The sequence below is a fragment of the Chionomys nivalis genome, chromosome 11, assembly GCF_950005125.1.
Source record: "Chionomys nivalis chromosome 11, mChiNiv1.1, whole genome shotgun sequence".
Taxonomy (NCBI): domain Eukaryota; kingdom Metazoa; phylum Chordata; class Mammalia; order Rodentia; family Cricetidae; genus Chionomys; species Chionomys nivalis.
Genome location: NC_080096.1, coordinates 80,059,385 through 80,086,076, shown reverse-complemented (window position 1 = coordinate 80,086,076; position 26,692 = coordinate 80,059,385).

Genomic DNA, 26,692 nt, shown 5'->3' with positions numbered 1-26,692 from the left:
TTAGAGGAAATTGAGACTTGAGGAGGTGGAAGAACTTGCTGAATATTTGAGGTGCAGCATGTGCCTGTGTCTGTAATTTAGTTCAAACCTGCCATGTTTCAAGTTATATCTACCTTCCCAGAGGCTTTAACATAATTTCTTCTCTTTGTCCCCTTTACAGAGGGACAGTCTATGATGTATGGATAGAAACTATTTGCTGATTCTGCTGAATGTACTCACCTTGGGAGGTTTCATTGAAAAATGTGGAGTTGGGGAGACATCAACACAACTGGTTCTTGTGAGCTGCTGGCATATCATAGATCCTATGTCTTACACAGATAACTTCTAAGTATTAAAATCAGCATATTGCAGGTAACTATGACTATGAATAAGAACCCAAGTGCATGCACAGTTCTGGGCTAGCTCTTTTTATGGCCCTGATCCCCACATCTCATCATTTAACCAGTTTAGGACTTTGAGCCCTTTTAACCCTTTGTTTTCCTACTACTTAGCTTCATGACAGGATTTTAAACATTAAGATAAAGTGAAAAGACACTTATAGTTGTTAAAATGGACCACTATTTTCCTAGAATAGTGTCCCTAAGGGAAGAGCAATGATGCCCGTCCTTATAGAGATCATCAGCCAGGTCTCTTTTATGCTTTATCCCAAAGGATGTTCCACTGCAAGGAGTGTATCTGTCTTTTTTAATACTTAGTTGTATTAGCCCTAGAATGAAACATTGTATTTATCCTTCGTAGGGGTATAATAAATAAGTTTTAATAATTAGTGTATTAAAATTTTGTCATTAAAAAATTTCTTGCCGGGAAGTGGTGGCACACACCTTTAATCCCAGCACTCGGGAGGCAGAGGCAGGTGAATCTCTGTGAGTTCAAGGCCAATCTGGTCTACAAGAGCTAGTTCCAGGACAGGCTCGAAAGGAACAGAGAAACCCTGTCTCAAAAAAAAAAATTCTTGCTATCTTGTGTTTTTAAAAGGACATTTAAATTCTCTGGAAATAAGTTTCTCTATCTTTACAATAAGAAAAAATATTAATTACTGTGAAGGTATTTATTGAGTTCAAATTATATATATATATATATATATATATATATATATATATATATATAATTATCTAGATAGATAGATAGATACATCCACAGCAAAGAATAAATAAAAATTCTCATGTCTTCTCAATCATCTTCATCTTGCCTCGGTCTCTCCTTTCTCTCTTCATTTTGATCTCTTGTTTATCACTTACTCTTTTTATTGTTATTTTTATCATTATAGTTAAAAAGTTCTCTGTGTTCATTGTTTTCTTCATATGAAACAGAATCTATGGGAAAGATAGGTATTCATTTAATTAATGCCTCATACATATTAGGCAGATGAGTTTACTTCTGTAACTAGAATGTAACCTCTTTCTAGTGTAAAAATCAAGTAGACTCTGCATTCGGGAGCCAGAGGTAGGTGGATCTCTATGATTCAAGGCCATATTATTCAAAGTCTATATAAGCAGTTCCAGGTCAGCCAGAGCTACATAGTAAAACAATTACCAAAAAACCCTCCAAAAACCAACCTAACAAAAACATTAATAAGCAGGTAGATAAAGTTACAGCTAAGCAATGAGTAATAAGCACAGAATCCTTAGAACTTTCTGCAGGATCCACGTTCCATTGTTGTGTTGGTCTTCTAGGGTTTACTGTAAAGCCTAGTTGGATCGCTCTGCTCTGCTCAAAGGCTTTTGTCATTCTGAGTTCTTTTCACAAAGAATAACTTCATCTGTCACAGCATCTTTCCTTTCTCAGACCTTACAGCTAATGTGTTGGTTTCTATCTTTCTAGCAAACACCTGAATTAAAGAATAAAGATTCATTTTACCTCATGATTTGGGGTGAGGCTGGGTGAGCATAGTAAATAGTTCTATTCCCTTTATCTGGTGTGAAACTGTTCATCACCACCAGAGGACCTGTTGAGAGGAGCTGCTCACTTCATGGTGCCTGGGAAGCAAAGAGAAAGAGGAAGGATATGGGATACTGATGTTCTCTTGATGGGCATGACCACAGTGGCATAGCTTTCTTCTTACTTCTGACTACTAAAGGTGCCACCATCTCTCATAGGTCAGCCATTATTAATTTCACATACAGGATTTGGGGGAACATTCAAGATCCACATCAAAATAATAGATTTTCACTACCAGTTTAGTTCCAGGGATAGAGTCGGTTTGCAAAACAGACATGGATTCCTGCTCCAAAGGAGCTCAGCTCTCATGAAAGCTTGACATTAGCCACTTAATCATAAATACTACAGACAAATGCAAGTAGACAGAGTTTTAGGGTTATAGAGTAACTTAAAAGTGTGTGCGTATTGATGGGTTTTAAATAGCGACAACAACACAGTATATCTAAGATTTCTATTTTTAATTCTTTAAACAATAGGAATCCCCAAATTGATTTATGTAGAACATGACCTTGGTTGGAATCTAATTTTAAAATGTTAGTTCTTTGTTTTACAGAGCATGAAGCTATTTTCTGTTACTTAGAGCAGAAATCATATTTATTATTTTTTAGCACCCATGAAAGTTGTTTGCATATAGTTGTATTTCAGATTTGTTTAGTGAAATAATGTAATTAGTACTTATAATGAGTTAAATATATAAGGAATAATTATTATAATAACAAAAACAGTAGTAACTAAGACTTTTCAGAAAATGTATTCATATTTTCTACTCTGTAAGTGACTCACAAAAGTTGATGTCGATATTCCAATTGAAGAGAAGAATGTTATTTGGTGCAAATGATAGATGGTGATACTAGAAACAAAACCTGGCTTATGAGTTAAGGCACTGCTGCACTGTTTTTGAGTATGCTCGTATGCACCCTATGGCATGTCCCCTGTCAGAGAAGTAAGTCACTCTGTGTGGTATTTAATCTTTATTATCTGCTTATTTGGATTTAGAGTCACATGCTGAGACATTTCCAGGTGTGGCTTTGAAAGTGTTTCCTGAGACATTTTATTAAAATTGGAAGAAAGAATGTAGACTCTAAAGTGGAAACAATCACCCCCTGGACTCAGAACCTGAATTAAATAAGACAAAGAGAATAGAGAAGGAATGCACCTGCATTCTTCTCCGGTTTCAGACTGCAATGCAAAGTAATCAGCTCTCCATGCTTCTGCTGCCAATCTACAGCAGCCAGTGCTGCTGTCCCTGCCCTATCTGTCATGATGGATGTCTTAGGTTTTCTATCACTGTGAAGAGACACCACGACCACGACAACTCTTACAAAGGAAAATATTTAATTGTGGTGGCTCACTTACAGTTCAGAGGTTGAGTCCATTATTGTCATAGTGGGACATGGCAGCATGTAAGCAGACATGGTCCTACATCTTGATTTGCAGGCAACAGGAAGTGACTTGAGACACAGTGTGGCTTAAGCAAATATATGGCCTCAAAGTCCACTTCCACATTGACACACTTCCTCCAACAAAGCTACACTTAATCCATCATAGCAACACCTCCTAATAGTGGCACTTTCTTTGAAGGCCATTTTCTTTTAAATCGTCACAATGGATGATACCTTCAATCTATGACCACAAAGCTTTATCAGACATTTTGTCAAAGCAGTAAAAATACAATGAATAATCTCAGCACTGTAGATTTTGAGGAGATAGTGTCTAGATTGTTCATGTCCTTACATCTTCATCTCTAAATCATCCCGAGTCATGGAATGCTGCACGTTCACTTCCTCTCAGAAGTTCCTATTGTAGAATCCCAGAATCCTGCAATTTATGCTGCATAATCTAGTTGATAGAATTTTGGGCTCCATGTTTTTTGTAGTATGTAAGGGATTGTTTTGGCCCTTGGTAATTAAAGTTCTTTTATTAATTAAAAATAAATTATAGAAGAAAAGTAGATAAAGTTAACTGCAATCCTAGCACTTGGATGGTGGAGGTTGTAACACTAAGATTTCAAAGCTACATATGGCTATATATGGAGGGCCTGTCTCAAAGAAACATCAAACAAACCAACAAGCCTCTAGCAAAATGTCAGAAGTCTTATTATTTCTACTTAAGTAACCTAGAGGTAGGCATTCCTAGGTCCTATAACTGTTTAGGAACTTAAACTCTGCTCAAACCTAGATGGCTCAACCATTCTGTCTTGATGAGTGTGCTTTGAACATAAAACTGATAGTGGGTTGGAAATAAAGCTACATGCTGTGGTTACTTTTCCCCAACAGAATTAAGTATTTTCATATCATATTTTAGTTGATCTAGATTTCCCATTAAGAACACATACTGCCCTATTGAAGCATAGAATAGGAATGATTAAGCTTATCAATAAATCTTACTTATTTTAATAAAAATGCATGTATTATCACAAAAAAGTACAAGCTGGTTTAGCAGTTCCTTTTTGAAAGACATCTCTTGAAAGCCTTACAAACAATCCTGATTATGTCCAGTAGGCTGTGAGTTAGTCACATGACTTCTCTTGGATGACCTTGGGAGATGATGCATACTCTTGCATTGCTGAAGTAGTCCTTTGCTTTACCCCAGTGCACTCTCTCCATGTTACTTCCTTTAACCCCCAGGATATCCCTACTTAATACCAACATTATGATCTAGGTCTGAAACTAAACAAATATTTTAATCCTCTCTTAGCAACAACATTGTTTTTGTTTCTTCTAAGAGAGAGTGCCACGAAAGACAGATTTAGGCCAGCATACTTTAGTTTATTTTTCTCCTTTTTATTAGTTTTTAATTATGTAAAACAACTTTTAAATTAATGTATATTTTGATCATAGTCTTCTCCTTCCCCAGTTCCTTCAGATTCTCTCCCCTTCTCTATCCATCCAACTTTAACTTCTCTAAAAAAGAAAGAAAACAAACAAAAACCCAATACAACAGCAAACCCCCCAAACTAAGAAAACAAAACAACAAACAAACAGAAAAACAAACAACAACAACAACAAAACCCAAACAAAAACACCAAACTGTAACCAAATAAAAGCAAACATAAAAAACTGTGGAGTCCATTATTGCTGAATATGAGGCCTGTCCTGAAGTGGTTGATAAACCCAGTGTCATCTCTTGGAGAAAACTGATTTTCCATCCTCTAGCAGGTATAAATGACATTCAGTTTTTAACTTTTACCCTAGAGGCTAGGTATTCATTTAAATATATATGTCTCAAAATACATATATAATAAGATAAAACAGGAACTATCACATTGAAGTTGGATAGGAGAAACAAACAGAAGGAAAATAAACAGAAGAAAAAGAGGTCAAGAGAAGGCACAAGATTCAGAGATCAACTCATTCTTGCCTAAAAACACTAAACTAAAAGCCATAATATATATACAGAGGGCCCGGTACAGACCTATGCAGGTTCAGTCTTTATAAGTTCAATGAGCTTTGTTCATGTTGATTTAGTATCCTCTAACTCTTTAGCCCTTATAGTGTCTCTGCCTTTTCTTTTGAAAGACCCCCAGAGTTGGGAGACTCTCACTTAAGTACTCATGAAAGACTGTCCTTGCTGTAATCACACGATGTTTATTGACTGGAACCAGCCCGCTGGGACCGAGACTCATATCCCATGCAGGGGTAGAGGAGTTCGACCCTGAGTAACTGGGAGAAGGGGTATTTAAGGGAAGAAACCACAACCCATACGGGGTAGGGGGCGTCATTGGAAGATTCCGAAAATACCAGCGATAATCACGAGTGGGTAACTCCTTGTTTCTCAAGATTGTTCTTCAAGATTATAATTTAACTTTGTGGTCAGCCAGTTACCGGAACAAAGTCACTGAACTGGCCAACCTAGATTTTTGGCTCTACTATTCCTGCTAGGGGGAGGGGTCTGGATTTATCCTGGTCTTTCACTTTCACTGAGTTCCCTTGGCTCTGAGGGGATGAATTTGGTAGAGGCATCACATTTAGGGCTATGTTCCAAGGTCTCTTACTCTCCGAGTAATGTCTGGTTGTGGGTCTCTGTATTTGTTCCCATCTGGTACAGAAGGAAGGTTCTCTAGCAATGGCTGAGTAAGGTATTAATATATGAATATAGTATAATAACATTATATAATTGAGTCATTTTAACACTCTATTTCTTGTTTGTTTGTGGGATTTTTAAATTAATTTCTTTTCTTCTTTTTAAGGACCAGTAGCATTAGGTTTTATCCTAAGTCCCTGGGCTATTATGTTTCTGGTTCTTGGTCAACCAAGCAGTATTGGTTATGAGTTCCATCTTGTGGAGTGGGCCTTAAGTCAAAACAATTCTTGATTGGTTACTCCCATAACCATGGAAGACCATTGCCCTAGCATATCTTGCAGGCAGTATACCATTTTAATAGATCCGTATATTTTTATTTTCTCTGTGTATGTATGTAGGGGATATGTATGTAGAGAACAGGTACTTGTAGAGGCCAGAGGGGGGAGTTGGATGTCCTGGAAACAGAGTGACACACAATCATAGGCCCCTCCATGGGCCTTTCCCCACCCACTCACTCATCCCCCAAGTACCTAGTACTTGTAGAATTATAACTACAGTATAATTTCAAAAAACTTTCATAAAATTACTGGGGCTCCACAAGGTTGAGAACTTAGGGAAGGAGATGAATAACACAGACAGCACAGGAAGCTTTGTTGGAGCTAATCTTACAGTCTCACAGTGAGAATGTTTAGGTATTCCGTTTTTCTATCCCAGTCTCTACCACAGTGCTTCCTAAATGTAACCAACCATTAAAATCCACACCCCCCCAAAGTTCTTGAGAGCAATGCTTCTAAATCTTGCCTAGAATCACAGCTTAAGCTGTCTAGTGGCGAGCCTCTCCCCTTTAGCTATCAGCAAAATAAAAACTTACAGTTCTACTTTCCAGACAATGTTCGAGGTCTTCATGGTTTCCTTGGCATGGGACTTGGCTTGCACTCCTCATTCTCACTGCCGTGCCGCACCTTCAGTTTTTTTGTACTCATAGTCTCAGCTGAAGCCTAGTGTCTGTGTGAGACAGACAGACCTTGTTATTTCCAGCTTCCATAGAGTCAGTCACCTGAGGGTCTGAGGTAATTTCACTTGGCTAAGAGCACATAGCTAATCTATGGCATTGGCAGGATTCTGACCCAGGTCAGGATGACTCTGGAAAGAATGAATTTTTTTTCTACTCTGACATGTTGTATTTGAGTCTACATAGCTGATGAGGAGAACATTCTTGAGACATGCCAGATCCATTCCTCACCAGCACTGTCATCATAGAACCCATACTGATGAACTAATGCCGACACAAGTCCCTGCTTCTCAGAAATCCCTGCCTTCATGCTTTCCCCAGGCCCCAGAGGCCTGACAAATGTCATCTCTACAGCAAATTCGGAGCAGATTGAGTGAGAGTTGGGGAATAGATGGGAATATTAAGCCATGCTGGAAAATTAATGTTCAAAGCAATTTTCAGTTGGCACAGAATGATTTTTCCTTGGGCAGTCTTCCTCTTTCAGTTTTATAATTCATGTTTATATCTATTTAAATTCAGTTCATCTGTATCTGGTTCAAGCACACTTGATTTATCAGCAAAACTGTTCTGTTAGAGAAACCAATTCTAGCTTGCCTCTGCTGTTTTATTACAGAATTGGAGCCTGTCTGGAAAGCCAGGGCAAAAGGCTTGGGGGAAGCATATGGAAAAGCAGGAAAAGCTGATTTTACCACACCTTCCATTCAAGTACAGCTGTTTTTTGTTGTGCTGTTTGTCTTATGCAATATGTTGATCTTCCAAAGTTATTTCTCAGTCAGACATGCACTAATTTTTCTGCTCTGCTGGCTTCTTTCCATATGCTTACTCATATTTGTAACCTTAAAGCACAGAAATAAGACCCCACAGAAAACAACCAAAAACTAAATTATCTTCCTTTTTTATTTAGGGTTTTATTGCTGTGAAGAGTCACCATAACCACAACAACTCTTGTAAGGAAAACATCTAATTGGGGATGACTTACAGTTTCAGAGGGTAAGTTCATTACGATCACAGTGGGTAGCATGGCTTGGTGACATGCAGATAGACATGGTACTGGAGAAGGAGCTAAGGGTTCTACATCTTGATCTACAGGCAACAAGAGGTGAACTGTGTACCACACTGAGAGTAGTTTGAGTAAAACAGACCACAAAGACCAATATCACAGTAACACACTTCCTCCAAATAGGCCACACCTACTCCAACAAATCTACAGCTTCTAAGAGTGCCACTCCCTTTGGTGGCCATTTTCATTCAAAACACCGTGCCTCCAATGCAAACGCACATAAATGCGCCAAAAGTGTGTACTCTGTCCTTTGTGACTTCATTTCATATTTCATTTTTCTAATCTGTGCATTATCTGATGTTTCATTCTGCAACACCTTCTGATGAAAGCTGTATTTGGAGGGAATGAAGAAGTTAACCCACAAGTCTACCAGCTGCTTATCTGTCTGGGGGACCCCAGCAGAACCAACACAGCTCCCTCCACCTCTACAGATCAATCAACTTGGGACAAATGAAGTTTGAACAGAAGCTTGCCCAGCACTTCTGGCACCTGACAGTCAGGTATGGGTTTGAATCTTAGATATAGGGTCCTGCCCAGTGCCATGATGGACTGAGAAGACAAAGAGGGCATGCTGTTGGGTTGACAGGCACTTTTTTTATTTTTAATTGATTTTTATTGAGCTCTACATTTTTCTCTGTTCCCCTTCCTGCCTCTCTCCTCCCCTTCAACCCTCTCCCAAGGTCCGCATGCTCCCAACTTACTCAGAAGATCTTGTCTTTTTTTCTACTTCCCATGTAGATTAGATGTATGTCTCTCTTAGACTCTTCATTGTTGTCTAGATTTTCTGGGATTGTGATTTATAGGCTGATTTTCTTTGTTTGATGTCTAAAAGCCAATTACGAGTGAGTACATATGATAATTGTCTTTCTGGGTCTGGGTTACCTCACTCAAAATAATGTTTTCTAGCTCCATCCATTTCCCTGCAAGTTTCAAGATATCATTGTTTTTTCTGCTGTGTATACTCCATTGTGTAAATGTACCACATTTTCCTTATTTATTCTTCAGTCGAGGGGCATTTAGGTTGTTTCCAGGTTCTGGCTATGACAAACAATGCAACTATGAACGTAGTTGAGCACATGTCCTTATAGGTTTGAGCGTCCTTTGGATATATACCCAAAAGTGGCATTTCTGGGTCTTGAGAAAAGTTATTTCTTAATTTTCTGAGAAATCGCCACACTGATATCCAAAGAGACTGTACCAGGTTGCACTCCCACCAGGAGTATTCCCTTTATCCCAAATCCTCTCCAGCATAAGTTGCCATCAATGTTTTTGATCTTGGCCATTCTTTCACGTATAAAATGGAATCTCAGAATTGTTTTGATTTGCATTTCTCTATTGACTAAGGATGTTAAACATTTCCTTACGTGTCTTTCAGCCATTTTAGATTCCTCTGTTGAGAATTTTCTGTTTAAATCTCTACTCCACTTTTTTTTTATTGGATTATTTGTTCTTTAGATGGCCAATTTTTCGAGTTATTTGTGTATTTTGGAGATCAGACCTCTGTCTGATGTGGGGTTAGTGAAGCTCTTTTCTCATTCTGTATGCTGTTGTTTTGTCTTATTGACTGTGTCCTTTGCTTTACAGAAGTTTTTCAGTTTCAGGAGGTCCCATTTATTAATTGTTTTTCTCAGTGTCTGTGCTACTGGGGTTATATTTAGGAAGTGATATCCTGTGCCAATGCATTAAAGTGTACTTCCCACTTTCTCTTCTACGAGGTTCAACGTGGCCGGCTTTATGTTGAGGTCTTTGATCCATTTGGACTTGAGTTTTGTGCATGGTGATAGGTATGAATCTATTTTCATTTTTCTACAAGCTGATATCCAGTTAGGCCAGCACCATTTGTTAAAAATGCTTTGATTTTTCCGTTTGATATTTTTATTTCTTTCTCAAAAATCAGGTGTTCGAAGGTGTGTGGATTAATATTCAGGTCTTCAACTTGGTTCCATTGGTCCTCCTGTTTGTTTTTATGCCAATACCAGGCAGTTTTTAGTACTATAGCTCTGTAGTGGAATTTGAAGTCAGGGATTTTGATGCCTCCAGAAGTTCTTTTATTGTACAGGAATGTTTTGACTATCCTGGGTTTTTTGCTTTTCCATATGAAATTCAGTACCATTCTTTTGAGATCTGTAAAAAATTTTGCTGTGATTTTGATGGGCATTGTGTTGAATCTGCAGTGTGTTTGGTAAGATTTCCATTTTTACTATGTTAATTCTACCTACCCAAGAGCATGGGGGATCTTTCCAGCTTATGGTGTCTTCTTCAATTTCTTTCTTCAAAGATTTAAAGCTCTTGTCATACAAGTTTTCCACTTGTTTGGTTAGAGTTACTCCTAGATATTTTATGCTATTGTGGCAATTATGAAGGGTGATGTTTCTCTGATTTCTTTCTCGGCCCATTTATCATCTGTGTACAGGAGGGCTGCTGATTTTTTTTTTAATCTTGTATATTGCTACATTACTGAAAGTGTTTATGAGTTGTAGGAGTTCCTTGGTAGAATTTTTGGGGTCACTTATATCATCAGCAAATAGTTAGAGTTTGACTTCTTTTTCGACTTGTATCCCCTTGATTTCCTTTTTGCTCTAGCTAGGACCTAAAGAACTATGTTATGGACCAGTCTTCATTTCTGATCTTGTTAATTTGTGTGTTCTCTCTGCCTTTTGATTAGTTTGGATAGGGGTTTGTCAATTTTGTTGATTTTCTCAAAGAACCAGCTCTTTGCTTCATTGATTCTTTGGATTGTTTTCTATGTTTCTATTTTGTTGATTTCACCCCTCAGTTTGATTATTTCCAGTCTTCTATTCCTCCTGGGTGAGTCTGTTTTTTTCCTAGAGCTTTCAGATGTGCTGTTAAGTGTCTAATGTGAGCTTTCTCCATTTTTTTAATGTGGGCACTTAGTGCTATGAACTTTCCTCTTAGCACTGCTTTCATCGTGTCCCATAGATTTGGGTATGCTGTGTCTTTATTTTTGTTGAGCTCAAGGAAGATTTTAATTTCTTTTTTTATTTCTTTTCTGACCCAGGGGTGGTTCAGTAGTTGACTATTCAGTTTCCATGAGTCTGTAGGCTTTCTGGCAGTAGAATTTTTGTTAAATTGTAACTTTATTCCATAGTGATCCTATAAGACACAGGTGGTTACTAATTTTTTTTTTTTTTGTATCTGTGGAAGTTTGCTTTGTTACCAATTATGTGATCAATTTCTGAAAAGGTTCCATGAGATGTTGAGAAGAATGTATATTCTTTCCTATTTGGGTAGAATATTCTGTAGATGTCTGTTAAATTCATTTGAGTCATTACCTCCATTAGTTCTCTTTTTCCCATGATTTCTGTTTCTATAATTCCCTCAGCTGATGTTTTCTTTATTTGTCTCTATTTCAGTTTTCAAGTGTTAATAGTTTCTTCATAGTCTTGATTGCTTTTTCTTGGTTTTCTTTAAGGGTTGCTTTTTCTTGGTTTTCTTTAAGGGATTTACTGATGTCTTCCAAATTTTTGTTTGCATTTTCCTTCATTTCTTTAAGGGAATTTCTCATTTCTTCTTTAAGAGTCTCAAATATTCTCCTGAAGTTATTTTTTTAAGTCATTTTCTTCTGCTTCATCTATATTTGGCTGTTCAAGTCTTGCTGTTGTAGGGTCTCTAGATTTTATTGGTGTCATGTTGCTTTTTGTGGTATTGCATGTGTTCTTACCTTTTCGATTCATCTTTTCCTCTAATTGGTGTGGGTGGGGCTCTCTGTGACTCTGGTGATTTGGTGATTAATTTTCTAGGTTCTGGTGGATTCAAGGCTCTTATGGTACAGTCAGTGCCACAGTTCTTGTTACCCCATTGGTCATTACATGCTCCTGGAGGTCGATCAGTGCTTTCAGGGTTTGCTCTGCCTTTGCCGTCTCAGGCCTGCTCTGCCTTAGGTTGCCGGCTCAGGCCTGTTTCTGTAAATGTCCCTGGTCTGGATCTGCTCCTGTGGAGGTCCCTAGCATGGGGTTGATCCAGCAAAGGTCTCTGATTCCGATCTAGTTTCTCGGAGGTCCCAGACTTGGATGCTATTGGAACCACAGATGACCTGGCTCAGGCCTACTCCCTCAGAGGTCCCAGACTTATTTCCAGACCTGCAGAGGTTTCTGGTTCCTGGCTACTCATTGGACGTCCCAGACTGATACTTCAACCCACAGAGGTCCTGGCTCAGGCCAACTCCCTCAGAAGTACCAGATTCACACCCAGACCTGCAGAGGTCCTGGCTCATGCCTAGTTCCTCAGAGGTCCCAGACTCATGCCCATACCCTCAGGGGTCCTGGCTTAACTCTACACCCTCCAAGGTCCCAGATCCATGCCTGGACCCACAGTGTTCTCTGGCTTTGGCCCACTCACTCAGCATTTGCTCCACTGTACCTGCTCCTGTGGATTTCCCTGTCTCAGGTCTGCTCTCACCCAGCTCAGTACTGCCTCCGCAAATGTGGCTGGTCTGGATCTGCTCCCGCTCCCATGGAGCTTGCTGTCTCAGGCCTGCTCTAGCCTAGGTTACTGACTCAACTCTGCTTCTGCAGAGCTTGCTGCCCCAGGCCTGATCTGGTCTAGGTCCCTGACACACTCCTGCTTTTGCAAATGTCTCTGATCTGTATTCACTCCTGTATCCCTTGGAGTTCACCATCCCAGGCCAGTTCCAGCTCAGGTCACTGGCTCAGTCGTGCTTCAGGTTCTCTGGAAGAAAGGGTGGGGGCAGAGCCAGACCTTCTGGACTTTCCCTGAGGCTGAGAGGGATGGTGAATGTTGACAACCCAAACCTGCCCCCTTGCCACTGGGGAGAAACACACATTGAGTCGGGAGTCTGTCAAAGCAAGATCTCCAACAGACACTATCATAGTGAGTAAATGCATGGGACACCCTGGGGGGTGGAGAGACAGAGAGGTAGATATACACACACAGACACACACAGAGAGAGAGAGAGAGACAGAGACAGAGAGACAGAGAAAGACAGAGACGGAGACAGAGAGGAAGAGGAAGAGAGAGAGAGGAAGAGAGAGAAAGAGGGAGACAGGGAGAGAGGGAGACAGAGAGTGACAGAGAGCCAGAATGGTTCATATCCTGTGGGCAGAGGCATATCTGAGGAGGTGGAAACCATAAGGAGAAGGCTGACACATGCCACTCAGGGCCATGGCCATGTTTGAGTCTGGGTTGCAATTTGGGCCCATGTCTTGGTTCTTGGCTCTGTTGCAATCTCAGTTTATTTATTATCAGGAGTCTGCATCTCCTGATACCACCAAAGACCAAGAAGGAAGGTCTGTACATAGTTGTCCCCATCCCCTCACCGGCTACAATACTAGTGAGAACTGGTCCTGTTCCTGACCAACTGAAGCACTCAGGAGAGAGGGTTCTACGCCTCCCTGGGCAGCACAATAGAGCTAACCCTGTTGGCAGAGACAAGGGAAAGCTACCTCTGAAAATGTGAAAAGGGGAGAGCAGGTCATGCTTGCCATGAGGTAAGGGAAAGAGCTCTCCCTTCACTACTTATCACCTGCAGTGTTAGGGAGATCTGGTACAACTCCTCCCCAGCTGCAACAATTGGGATCATGCCCCCACTGCATTTTTTGAGCAGCCTATTGGAGTTCACACTGAGGAGAGGGTCATGGGTAGGCCTGCACAATGAGTGCATGAAAGGGGCATAGCTGGTACAACCTCCTTCACCCAAGGTGTGGTGTGGTGGTATGGATGAGAGAAAGGTGCCCTCCCACTTGCTCATACTGTCTTCAGTTGGTGAGGGAGATATCCCAATTACTAGTGGCAACTCTCAGGATAGTGGGCTCTGCACCACTTAGGGGCAGCACACTGGAACTGACCCTGTTGCTGAGTGCATAGGTGAGCCAGCCTGGGAATGTGAGTATGAGAGACCTGACTTGCCCCTCATCTGCCATATGGTGGCATGGATGGGGAGAGCTGCCCCTGTCCACCTTCCTTCCAGATGCAACACTCAGGAGAGCAGACCATGCAGCTCAAGTATTTCTCAACTGAGAGAAATACTTTGGCTGGGAGAGCCAGTCACCAAGTTGTGAGCATGGGAGAGCTGTCGTTATTACTCATCTGTCATGTGGCGGCATGGAGGAGGGAATCTGCCCATAAATGCTTGAGACAGGTGGAAGAGCTGACTCTGAGGCCAGAAAGGTGGGAGAGTTGCCCCTGCCAGCCCCCAGCTCTAACACTCCAGAGAGCAGGTCCTATACCTTACCTGGGCAGCAAAATAGAGCCAATCCTATGTGTGTAGGTGTAGGTGAATCACCCCAAAGTTGTCAGCATGGAAGAACTGTTACATATGGCACATGTGTCATGTGACAATAAGGACAGGGGAGAGATGCCTCCCCACTCCCCCTCATCACCTATCATTGCTTGAGGCACATAGGAGAGCTGGCATTGAAGTCATAAGAGCTGGAGAGCTTGTCCTGCCCCTCATCTGATGCAACACTCAGGATTGTGGCAGCTATGCCATGCCTGAGCCAACCCTGAAAGTGTAGGTGTGGGAGATCTGACCCTGAGGATGTGAAAGCAGTACTGACCCTGCACCTTGCTCATTATGCAAGGACTGAACTTGCCAAGGCAAGGCATTAGATCTCACCCTGGTGGTGAGGACAAGGGGGAGCTGACATACTGACCAACCATGCAAATACCCAGGCCCAGAACCGGGGTTATGAGTTGGCCCACTCCAACATCCACCCATCTCTGATCTGTTGGAACACATAAAGGGACCAGTTCCACAGTCCCAAAGCTATAGGATTTTCACAACTAAGGCCATAGCAGAATAACTAAGAGCTCCAGTGAGGTCCCAGCATCAGTAGTGAAGAAGAAAAGAGAGGCCTCATACCAGATGTTTCTTTGCAACGAACACTGGCAGGTAAAGATATAGGAACAAAAGGGTACATGTGGGTATATCTGTAAGGGTGTTTTAGGGAAGATTGGTGTATGTGGTATGGCAAATTGAGTGGAGGCCCACTCTAATGTGGGCAGTGTTGTCACATAGGGTAGAGACCTAAATGAAATAAAAGACTAGAAGGAGGGGGAAATTGCTAGAAGTAAGAGATGGTTATAGAAAAAATAACATTTTTAGATAATACAATTTGATGGTATTAAAAGAAAGTACAGTTGTGTTTCTTTAATATATTATTTTTGTTAAGATGCATTTTGAAGATGATTTTTGAGGGACCAAGTGTTAGGAAGAATATAAGACATCAACATTAATGACAATTAGGTAAATTTAGAAAAGCATTTTTACATCTAGATACTTTAACACTAGTAGGAAAATAAATTCATCATTAATTTAATCACATTCTGACTTCTAACTTCTCTAAGTACAATGTCTATAAATCAAGAAGTCCATTAGCATTACAGAAGTTTATTCTACCATCTATATTTCTTGTATGTTCTATAAAAGAGTCAGGAAATGGAGGTAGTTCTAACATGGGATTGTGCCCTGTTACTACCTAAGGTGAGGTTCCTTTGCGTCTAGTATTGCACATGATGTTCCTAGTGACTCTCGGATGTCTCATTCAGAACATGACTATTTTGTGACATGCATTACGAAACAAAATGAGGATCAGAACTCATCAGAAATGCCTAAATCATTTTGGGAGGTTTTATGTGTGTTTTATTATAAATTAAACTGATATGCATAAACTGATATATTTTCTGCTCAGTCATTTAGCTTGAGTTCTTTTCAACTCTAAGATCTGCAAAATTCTCTGGTTATAAGCATCATACCAAGTTCTTTCTCTCAAAATAAAAATATGGGGTGACTGTAGTTCATGAAAATGAAGTTTGTTCCAGCCAATAAGAACTCATGTGGACACTTTCTTCTTTGCCTCTCCTTTCCTCTTTTTCCTCTTCTTTCTCTCTCCCTCTTCCTTCTTTATAACAAAATATCATATAGTAGTGATAGTTATGAGATTATATTATTAGGCAGTTTTTTTCTCTCCAACCAAGGGAAATTTCTTTCTCCTTATTTTCTAAACAAGGACTATAATTTTTATAGACCCTATTTTATCTGATTATACCACAGTGGTCAATTTAATTTTGATTTTATCACATTTAAATTATTTTAAATAAAGTCAGATATTTATCTGCTTTACTATCTTAAAAATTACACACCTGAAATTATCAGTAACTAAAGTGTAGAGTCACCACCCTTATCAACACACATCATGTGTCATATGACCAAACATACTTTATCATTCTGTCCCCAAAGAAATAAAAATTGTTCTCCAAGAAATATTTTGATCAATGTGGTTGTTTTTATTCAACTATATGAATGTTTACTTATGGATTATTTTGCTTCCTAGTTTCTGAAAATTTTGAGATTATTAGAAACATGCAGAAGTTAGGTTAAAATGATCAATTAGTGCCAAAAATGGAACAGCAATTACATTGGGTTGAAAAAAATTATAAAATTAATGAAGGAAATAGAAGGCAAATATTTGTAAGTGGAAGGAATTATCATCTACCCTTTGCTTTAATTTTCTTCTTTATTGTGATGGACATTTCTAGATTCTCTTCATCACCACCCATAACTTATACACAATGCTTATTCTACAGATGAGGATACTCTAGGTCACATTGGTGGAATTCCCTGCCTATTTCTGTCTGGAGCCTACTGACTTTCACTGTGTGCTATGACATCAGTTGTCTCAAATCCTAGTTTGAGTGCAACAGAAAGCTAACTTTTGAAATAAAGGCTTATTATAGTATTCCCTACATCTGTGATTTCATAGACTAACTTTGTTTGAAGTGGTGAGGAGTGCTTGAAGGACACTTTCGGAGCTTGGTGCACTAAACAATTAAAAGTAGAGTCAAGATTGTCAATGATGCTTATATACTTTGCCATGGAAAATAAACCATTTTGGGGAATAACTGATGTATTTGATGAGTGCTTTTTGGTATAGCAGAGTCCTCTTCATTATATCCTACCTCATGGAAGTCCCTGAGAGAACGCCATAAGAGAATTTGTTGATTGAGATAGATAATGTTTACTTTATTCATCTTTACTTTATATGTATTAGTATTTTTCCTAAATATATGTATACTTAGCACATGTGTGCCTAGTAATTGAGGAGGAGACAAAAGGGTATTGGATCACTTGGTACTGAACTTAGAGATGGCTGTGAGTTGCCACCTGGCTGCTGGGAACTGAACTCAGCCGTCTGCAAGAGCAGCCAGTGCTATAAACCACTGAGACATCTCTCTAGTCCTGAATAATGTACATTATAATCACTCATGTTGTAGTAAATTCAGTGTGCTGCCTACAGTCCACAGAGGTTTCAGGGAAGAGGTTAAGACAAATGGTGTTTGGATCTTCTGGGAGTACCCACCTCCTACATTCCTTTCTGAGAAAACTGCTGGCAATAGCATCTCATAGTGAGGATTGCTAATGAAGTCCTGAAGCATAGTCTCCACAGTGTGCAGAAGAAAATATGGCCACTGAGATGTGGATCTAATAATGCTGGTGCCAAGACTTCCTCCATTTGATGTCTTGTACCAGGCTTTTTGCGGGAAGGGGTACCAACCAACTCCCAGTTCACGACACAGGGATTTATTGGTTATGAATGGTAGGCACTTAGGTTAGTTCTTATTTTAATCTGTTTCTCTTTATCTATGTTTTCACTTGGGGCATTTTAGCTTTCTCTCTGTATGCCCTGCATGTGTCTGCAGGCTGGCGACTGCCTGGCTGGCCCCAGGATTGCCCTTCTTTCTCCCTCATTCTCCCTCCTTCTCTATTTCTCTCCCATGCTTTGATTTTTGCTTGCTAATCCTGTTTATCCCTCTTCTGTTTAGCTATTGGACGCCCAGCTTTTTTTATGAGACCAATCAGGTGTCTTAGGCAGGCAAGGTGAAACTGCAAAACATCTTTTCATAATTAAACACAAATGTAACATATCTTTACATCATTAAATATGCAGCAGAAACAAATACAACATACCTTTACACAGTTAAAGTAATATTCCACAGGGTAAAAAAGTGTAACACATTCTTACCTAGTTAAACATTTTACAACAATGTCCCCTAGTCCTCAGTTGTAGTTATTCTCTGGTCCATTTCACCACACCCAACAGCTACAATTTGCTCAGTCTAGGAAAAAATGAGACTGGGGTATGTCTGGCTTTACAAATGAGACAACATTTGAGTAAGTGTCTGAGAAAGTATAGTTTAATCTGTAGGAGAAATAAGACAGACATCTCATGTTGCTATGAGAAAACATAGAGCTAAGATGCACCTGTTCTTGTATAATGATGGTGAAGAACAGTGATGGCGTCAAGGTTCTTTCCTGGGTGTTCAGCAAACTTGCTTTCAATTCAACAAAGGAATTCTGGCTTTATTTTGGAGGAAAGGTATTGCTTCTAAAGGGCTGTGAGCTCCAAGCCAGATTCCTGTTTTAGAAATTTGACTCAACAAAACAAAACAAGAATATATCCTCTACACTGGTAGGCTATGGCAAAATGCAAAGAAAAGGCAATGAAACAAAGATTACAGACACTAAGCATCCCTAACAAGGAACAGGATATTCATATAAAGGATTCTATTATGTGCTTAAGAAATCATACTCCATCTTGCTAGTCATTTCATGTTTTAAAAGAAACAGTAAATCATAATTTGTGCCTTTCTGGTCAATACATTTCAGAACATTAAAAGCATCTGCTGCTGCTGAAGGTGAGTAAACGGTGTTGGTGAATAATTGCTAGTTTGAGGAGGGATCAGTATTTAGTAGCATCTGCAAACATTTACAATTGAGTTCACAGTTGTACAACTAGCAATCTGTCCTTTAGAATTGGAAACCCGGTTTGCACCAGTGTACATATGATGTTCATTATAACATTGTTTGGAAAAATGCTGAACAGAGCAATGACTGTGGAAAAATTGTCCGTGTTCAGCAGTGTCCTTTAAGCTTTTAAGATGCACTTCAGCCCTGCTGACCCCACCACAGGGCTCCTCTCACACTGTTTTGTCAAATGAAGACGAAGGAAGGTGTTGGAGTATTTGTGCCCATTCTTCTCCCTGTTGTTACTGGTCTTGATAGTGGGGGCATCTGCTGATCTAAGGATAATTTTCATGACAGTAGTTGACTCTCTCTCTGCTAAGTTCAAGAAATGATGATCTGCCCCTTCCCCTTTAATGCTTTAACATTAAATGGTTTTCTTTCATAGAAATCTGCTTTTTTTTCAACTCTATTTCTGATTACATATACTGTTCCCTGAAAGAACTTGGTTCAAAAATGGAGGATAAAGTGTAGAGGTGATGACTGAGCTACGAAGACAGCTTGACTGGTTCTTACAAAAGTCTTAAGTGCTATGAGGGAGAGAGAACAGGGACAGATTTAGCAATGTTTTAGTCAATAGATCATATGCTTGTTTGGTTCTTATGAAACACACCATATGAATCCTCAACTCATTGCTTAGGACACCATGAGTAAGAAAAGAGGGCTAAAGGAAAGAAGAGATGTGTTGTCCACAGTATCCCATCAAGGAGACTTGTTTACAGATACCCCGTGTTTTGATATAGGAGTGTTAGCTAATTATGCAGGAGATTTAGGATACAATTAAGGCAGCAGAGAGATCTTGAGGCTTAAGCAAGCAGATTCCAGTATCCGGGTGACTGGGTTCTCATTCTGATTTGTTGATGTAAACAAATCTGCTTATGATGATTTTGTTTTCCCATTTGAAATGCAGATACTGCTGGCATCTATGTTTTATAGATATAATGAGTAAGTAGTTTCTGTAGATTAGGATATGTATTGATTCCTTTCACATAGCAAGTTCAACAAATATAAAACATCATTGCCTTATATCATAAGGCTTGGCTCATATCAATCCACAAGAAAGTATAAGACAACACCCTATATATACAAGACAACTATAAGTCAAAGAGAAATGTAAACGACTGTAAAGAAGAAAATGAAAATTATAGAGGCTGTGATCTACTCCTTTGCCTATGAATGTGATCTGTAAGCTACAGTCAGGTAAGAGGAGAATTTGTGGGAAGCATTATGCAGACAGACTCATTTTCTTTTATGATAGGGTAACTAGACTGATAGACTGGGGGTTGCTTTGGGAGCTGAGAAACTAGTCTTTAGAAAGGCAGTTCACAGAATTATTTGACTGGGCTCCAATTCTTCCATTAAATCCAAGAACCTCCCTGAGTAGCATCTATAAAGTAATCCCCTCACTGCCCTATAAACCAATAGTCCTGAACTTCTCAACAGCAGGCAGATCACTTTGTCTCATGGAAGGAGCATTTATCTCTGTGCACAATGGTCTCCTTTGTTGTTAGTTGCTAGAGGTAAGTCTCGACTGCCTGGTACAGCAAGCAGTCAGCAGAAATTAACATTAACAGTTTGATTTTGTCGTCACACTAGGCAAACACCATTCTATCTTTCCATTGTTTGAGTGTTTTTTAGTAAGTTATTGGATCTGTGTTCTGATTCCTTCTTCCATAAAGCTGAGTTAGTAATGTTGTTCTCATTATGATGCTTAATGTTTATTGGTTATGTGCTTTGTTTTAGGTGGAGGTTTAACTCATATCAATCCACAAAAAGGGTATTACAAATAATGCAACTGTAGATAGAAGAAAAATTTTAAACATAGAAAAGCATGTGTCAAGCTCATCCAAAGGTACTAAAACTGTGAACCAGTCATAACCTGTCATCAAGCAAATGGATCTCTGTGTCTTTTATTTTAATCATTAAAATATGGAACTTGACAGAGAGTCTCTGCCTAGCGTGTTATATATCAATGAAGTTGAATCTTGAATTGAAGCTTAATAGACTCTAGACATCTATGGTATTAGATGTTTAACATGGAAAAGAGAGAAGGCAATTTAAGCCTGATATCACAAATATTATGTTCTAACAGAATATGAACAATGATTTAATAAAATTGAAACAAATAGCTACAAACTGTATTAATATCCTGTAGTACATCAACTGGATGATGAAATGGAGAAGATCAGACAAGTGCAATATTTTATTTTGGTGCTGGTAGTAACACCAACATGCATAGAAAGGAACAATGTTTTATAACTGTCAAAAGACTAAGCAAATGTTCAATGGATTCATAACTCTTTCAAAGACTATTCTTTGGTACATTGCTATCAGCAATATGACTTCTCTGTCCAGGACCTGAATTTATTTTGTTTTTGTTTTGTTTGTTTATATGTTTGTTTTTGGTTTTTCAAGACAGAGTTCCTCTGTGTAATAGTTCTGGCTTTCATGGAACTAGGGTTTGTAGACCAGGCTGGCCTTGAACTCATAGAGATCTGCATGCCTCTCCCTTCAAAGTGCTGGTATTAAAGGCATGTACCACCACTGCCTGGCTGGACCTGAGTTTTTTAAAAAGTTATTTTAATGGTTAATTTCTTTTAGAAATAAGGTTAGATATTTGAAAATGGGGATGCTTCAATAGAGGTGCTAGAGAGAAGGTTCTAGTTTCTTAGGTACACAGTATCTTCTCTTCAAATATGAGGACCTGAGTTCAGATATCCTAGTACTCAAGTAAAATCTGACCATGGCCATACACATCTGCAACTCTAGTGCTTGGGTATGGGTCAGGGAGACACATCCCAGGGGCTTATTGGATAGTCATTCTAACATATTGCCCACCCGCTCCTTTCTATTATGGGTTGAGGGTCATTCCTAGATGGATAACTATTTAACATCCCTGGAAATTTCCACTTTCAGGCCAATCATACAACTATACCTAAAAAATAACTTTGGACAGAAATGTACAGGAAACTATTTTTATATACTACAACTCTCTTCTGATAGTTTATTTAGAAGTGAAGACATAAAAGAGGTCCAAACTCCATTTCCCGGACCCAATGGTGTCCTATATTGGAGGCCTCCTTCCCCAATATAAATGCCAAAAGCTTCACATGAAAGGGTTATTGGATAATATTTAGTCATTAGTTCTGAAAGGAACTTCAGTTGTAATATATGATTACTAATGATTCTTCTTTATTATCTGCTGTCGATCCTTCCTAAATTCAGATAATATACATGTATACTTAGATTGTTTACCCAAGAAATAACCTGGACTTTACTAGTTGTCAATTTATATAATTTCAAATTTACTCCCATTATTAGCTAATAATGTAGAATGAGTCATGGAGAAAAAAATCCACAGGATGTTATTCAATTAGGTAGCAACAGCGTGAATTGTCATTGATAATCAGGGCTGATGATGACTCTCTAGATGATTATTTTACTCTTTCTAGAGCCTTCAGTATAAGATTTATATTCAATGGAAATTTATTTTTGTCCCCTAGTGTAAATAGTTTATTCATTTATTCATTGTTATCTAGAAGCTCTGATCCTTATAAGTTCTAATATTATAGTGAAAGGGACAAAGGGCCCTAAATGGATTCCCAAATATAGTGCTGAGAGGCATCTATTCAACTTCCATTGTCTTCGGTATGAACTCCTGTGTAATTCTACCAATTGAGGATGTAATACCATATCATGAAGCCTGAATGAACACATACTCTACACTCTGTAGCAGGACATCACATAGAGTTATTCTGATGTGTTGATTTGATTATAATTCTGAGAAGTTATTTTGATGCTTTGTAAGTAAAAGATGGCTGTATATTCCCAAAACAATGAAACCTATAATCATTACTGTTGAGTTTCCTCCATCCTTAGGTAGTACTTTGACCTGAATCAAATCTAAATTAATGGTTATACATGTTGCTAAACAAATGGACCATAAACATTCAATGATGCAGATAATGAGATTGCACGGAGGGAAAAACCTTTATTTTTTATTGTTTTGTTGAGCTCTATATTTTTCTCTGCTCCCCACCCTTCTGCTCTCTTCCCTTTACTCTCTCCCATGGTCCCCAAGCTCTTAATTTACTCAAGAGATCTTTTCTACTTTCCACGTAGATTAGATCCATTATGTCACTCTTAGAGTCCTCTTTGTTGTCTAGGTTCTCTGGGATTGTGAATTGTAGGCTTCTTTTTCTTTGCTTTATGTCTAAAAGAAACTTATGAGTGAGTACATATGATATTTGTCTTTCTGGGTCTGGGTTACCTCACTCACTATGATATTTTCTAGATCCATCCATTTGCCAGCAAATTTCAATATGTAATTATTTTTTTCTGCTTGTATAGTACTTCTTTGTGTAAATGTATCACATCTTCTTTATCCATTCTTCAATTGAGGGGCATTTAGGTTGTTTCCAGGTTCTGGCTATGACAGATAATGTTGCTATGAACATAGTTGAGCACATATCCTTGCGGTATTATTGAGCATTATTTGGGTATATACCCAAAAGTGGTATTACTGGGTCTTGAGGTAGGTTGTCTCCTAATTTTCTGAGAAATTATCATACTGATTTTCAAAACAGATGTACCAGTTTACATTCCTACCAGCAACAGAGGAGTGTTTCATTTAGTCCACATCCTCTCCAGCATAAGCTGCCATCAGTGTTTTTGATCTTGGCCATTATTACGGGTGTAAGATGGAATCTCAGAATTGTTTTGATTTGCATTTCTCTGATGGCTAAGGATGTTGAACATTTCCTTAAGTGTCTTTCAGCCATTTTCAATTCATCTGTTGAGAGTTCTCTGTTTAGGTCTGTATCCCATTTTTATTATTATTTGTTCTTTTTATGACCAATTTCTTGAGTTCTTTGTATATTTTGGAAATCAGCCCTTTGTCTGATGTTGGGTTGGTAAAAGTCTTTTTCAATTCAGTAGGCTGCTGTTTTGTCTTGTTGATCAAGTCTTTTGCTTTATAGAAGCATTTTAGTTTCAGGAGGTCCCATTTCTTAATTGTTTCTCTCAGTGTCTGTGCTACTGGGGCTATATTAAAGAAGTGGTCTTCTGCACAAATGCATTACTCTAGAATATGAGTGTTAATGAAGACAATGGATAACATAACTGTGAAAGAAACCAAGTGACTAGCTTCCTGAAGGCATGATTGATACTGAAGACAATTTTTGGTATCTAGACCTACCTTTAATAAGGTTCCACCAGCTAATAAGTTCATAGCTAATTTTTATTGTTATCTCACAACTACATAACTCATGGGTTCATTGAAAATTGAAAATTCTCAAGAAACTAAGGGCAAAAGATAGTACTAATTGGCATCTATTAGATGAGTACTCTGCCGAGAATATCTTCTATACTTTTGACTCTTCATTTACGGTAGCATAGCTTTAAGTATTTCTCATTTACATAAAGCAAAATAATATTGTTACAAGTAATCCGATGTGTGATTACAGTAACAACAACATATCATGACTGATGTACATAATTTTGAGATTCTTATGTTATTCATTAAGTTGTAGTATTATTTTGATGCTGGATTTTTTTAAAAGAAGAAAGAGTTTATTTGAAGTTACATTTCAAGAAAGATCGGGAGTTCATAATGATGAGGAAGGGATGTCAACAGGAACAGAAAACAGGGATATATATTTCAAGCTGGATTTTGATAAATGATAGTTGTGTATTATAAACTCTGAAGCAACAATTATAATAATATAATAATTACAACTAATAAGCAGAGATGACGCAAGGAGTAATATAAATTGCATTTAAATAAGAGAGCCTAATTTAGGGGCAGAAGAACAAGGAGATATCGAGTAAATAGAAGACAAATATTAAAAGTAGACTTTTAACAGAAAACATCATAAACCATCAACAATAACTCAACTACATGTAATCTATTATTTCATTTTTAAAATTTAATAGATTATTTGGAGGCTTTTTGCTTCAAATTTATTTGTCTTATTTTTGTCTTAATTGGTCTTAAGCTTATATATGTTGGTTTCTGTTTTTGTTGTTTTGTGGTTTTGTGTTTCTTTGTGATAGACACAGAGAGGCAAAGGCAGCGAAAGGGACTGTTTCATGACTTTGTCTACTTTTTTTAAAGACAGAAAGAACAGGTGTAGAGTTTCATGAGTAGGGAGGACCTCACAGAAGTTGGGGGAGGGGAAAGCGTGATAAGAATATAGAAAAAAATTCAATAATAATAAAGAGGCCAGGAATTTGAAGAAGAGAAAAAGAAGGATACTTGGGAGAATTTGAAGGGAGGAAATGGAAGGGAAAATGATATATTCATAGCATAGTTATAATCTCAGATGATTAAAACATTTTAAATGTTTTAATTTAACTTAATTTAGCAACTAATTTGAATTTAGTAATTTAATTTAAAGTAGTAATTAATTTTAATATAATATAATTGTCAGTGCTAAAACAATTTATGTAATTTAGATTTATTTTTATGTATATACATATATGCCTGCATACATGTTATCATGTGTGTGTCTGGTACCTGCCCATGGAAGTCAGAAGAAGGCATGAGATTCTCAGGAACTGGAGTTACAGATGGTTATGAGCTGCTGTATGAGTTCTGGGAACACTGCAGGTATAAGTGCACTTAACCACTGAAGAGTTTCTCTACAGATTTAATTTTTAATATGCGCTTTTAACTACTGATACATCTTTATAGTTCCCAGTAATTATTATTAATTATAGCTCTGAGCTACTTGGTTGCCAATCAGTAGAGAGAAACACCCTGTGGCTAAAGATATCACACACCTTGGTTGCAGGACATAGAAAAGTCAAGTGGGAATTGACCTGGAAACTTTTCCCCTGGTGGCTAGATTTTATTTTTTTTTTAATTTTATTTTTAGAATTTGTAGAACTATAAAGTGTGATCCAGTTTTCTGGGGAAAAAAAGGCATCAGTGGTCTTACTCAGTTGTGTACTTTGTATGCTACAATACCAAACTGACACAGAAAGACGTGCCCAGTAGTGCAATGATGACATGTCTACCACCTATGAAAGACATGATTTCTGACTACACTCAATTCATACATTACAAAAGGGAATTCATGCATGGCACCATAAAACTTGCCAGAAGTTCATGGCTGAAGATATCACAGGCACTGCCAGTATCATCCCAAGGATGCAAGATTGGTTCAACATACACAAATCAGTAAGTATAATATCATATAAATGGATTTAGGGATAGAAACCACATTATCATCTCAATAGACACAGAAAATATTTGGCAAAAATTTCTGAGATATAGCATTCCATTAACATTACAGATAGATTGATTCCTTTTAACTGCTAGGTCTTTACTTGCTAAAAAGGAATTGAGTGTTGTGTGATCGCATTAACTATACACTAGAGAATAAGGTATCTCCATATTTCCAATCATAGATTTACAAACCAGAATTACAATGAACATACTTAAGTAATTTTTTTTCTGGAGACAGTCTTTTTGGTGGTCCTGGTTGTTCTCAAGCTTGCTTTTGTAGAAACCAGTTTGTTCCCAAATTTATGATGACCCTCTTACTTCTGTCTCCCTAATGTTGGGTTTGAAGATTTTTATCACTAGAGCAAAAGCTGCGAGTTGTTATTTTTAAAGACAGAGAAATTTAGAGTAATTGGAATAAACTTGTCAAAAGCATGTGAAAGTAATTTATAATACAATAAGGAAAGAAGGAGATAATATTTGGAAGAAAGAAGGTAACAACGAGATCCAAACACAGGTAGCAGGTTTAGGTAACATCTTGTTTCTGGACTTGGCTTAGAATTACATGTGCTTGGTTAGACAGTAAAGTTGTATTGACCCTCACAGTTTGATTACTTTCTTCATTTTGTTATGATTAAGTTTTATGGGTCA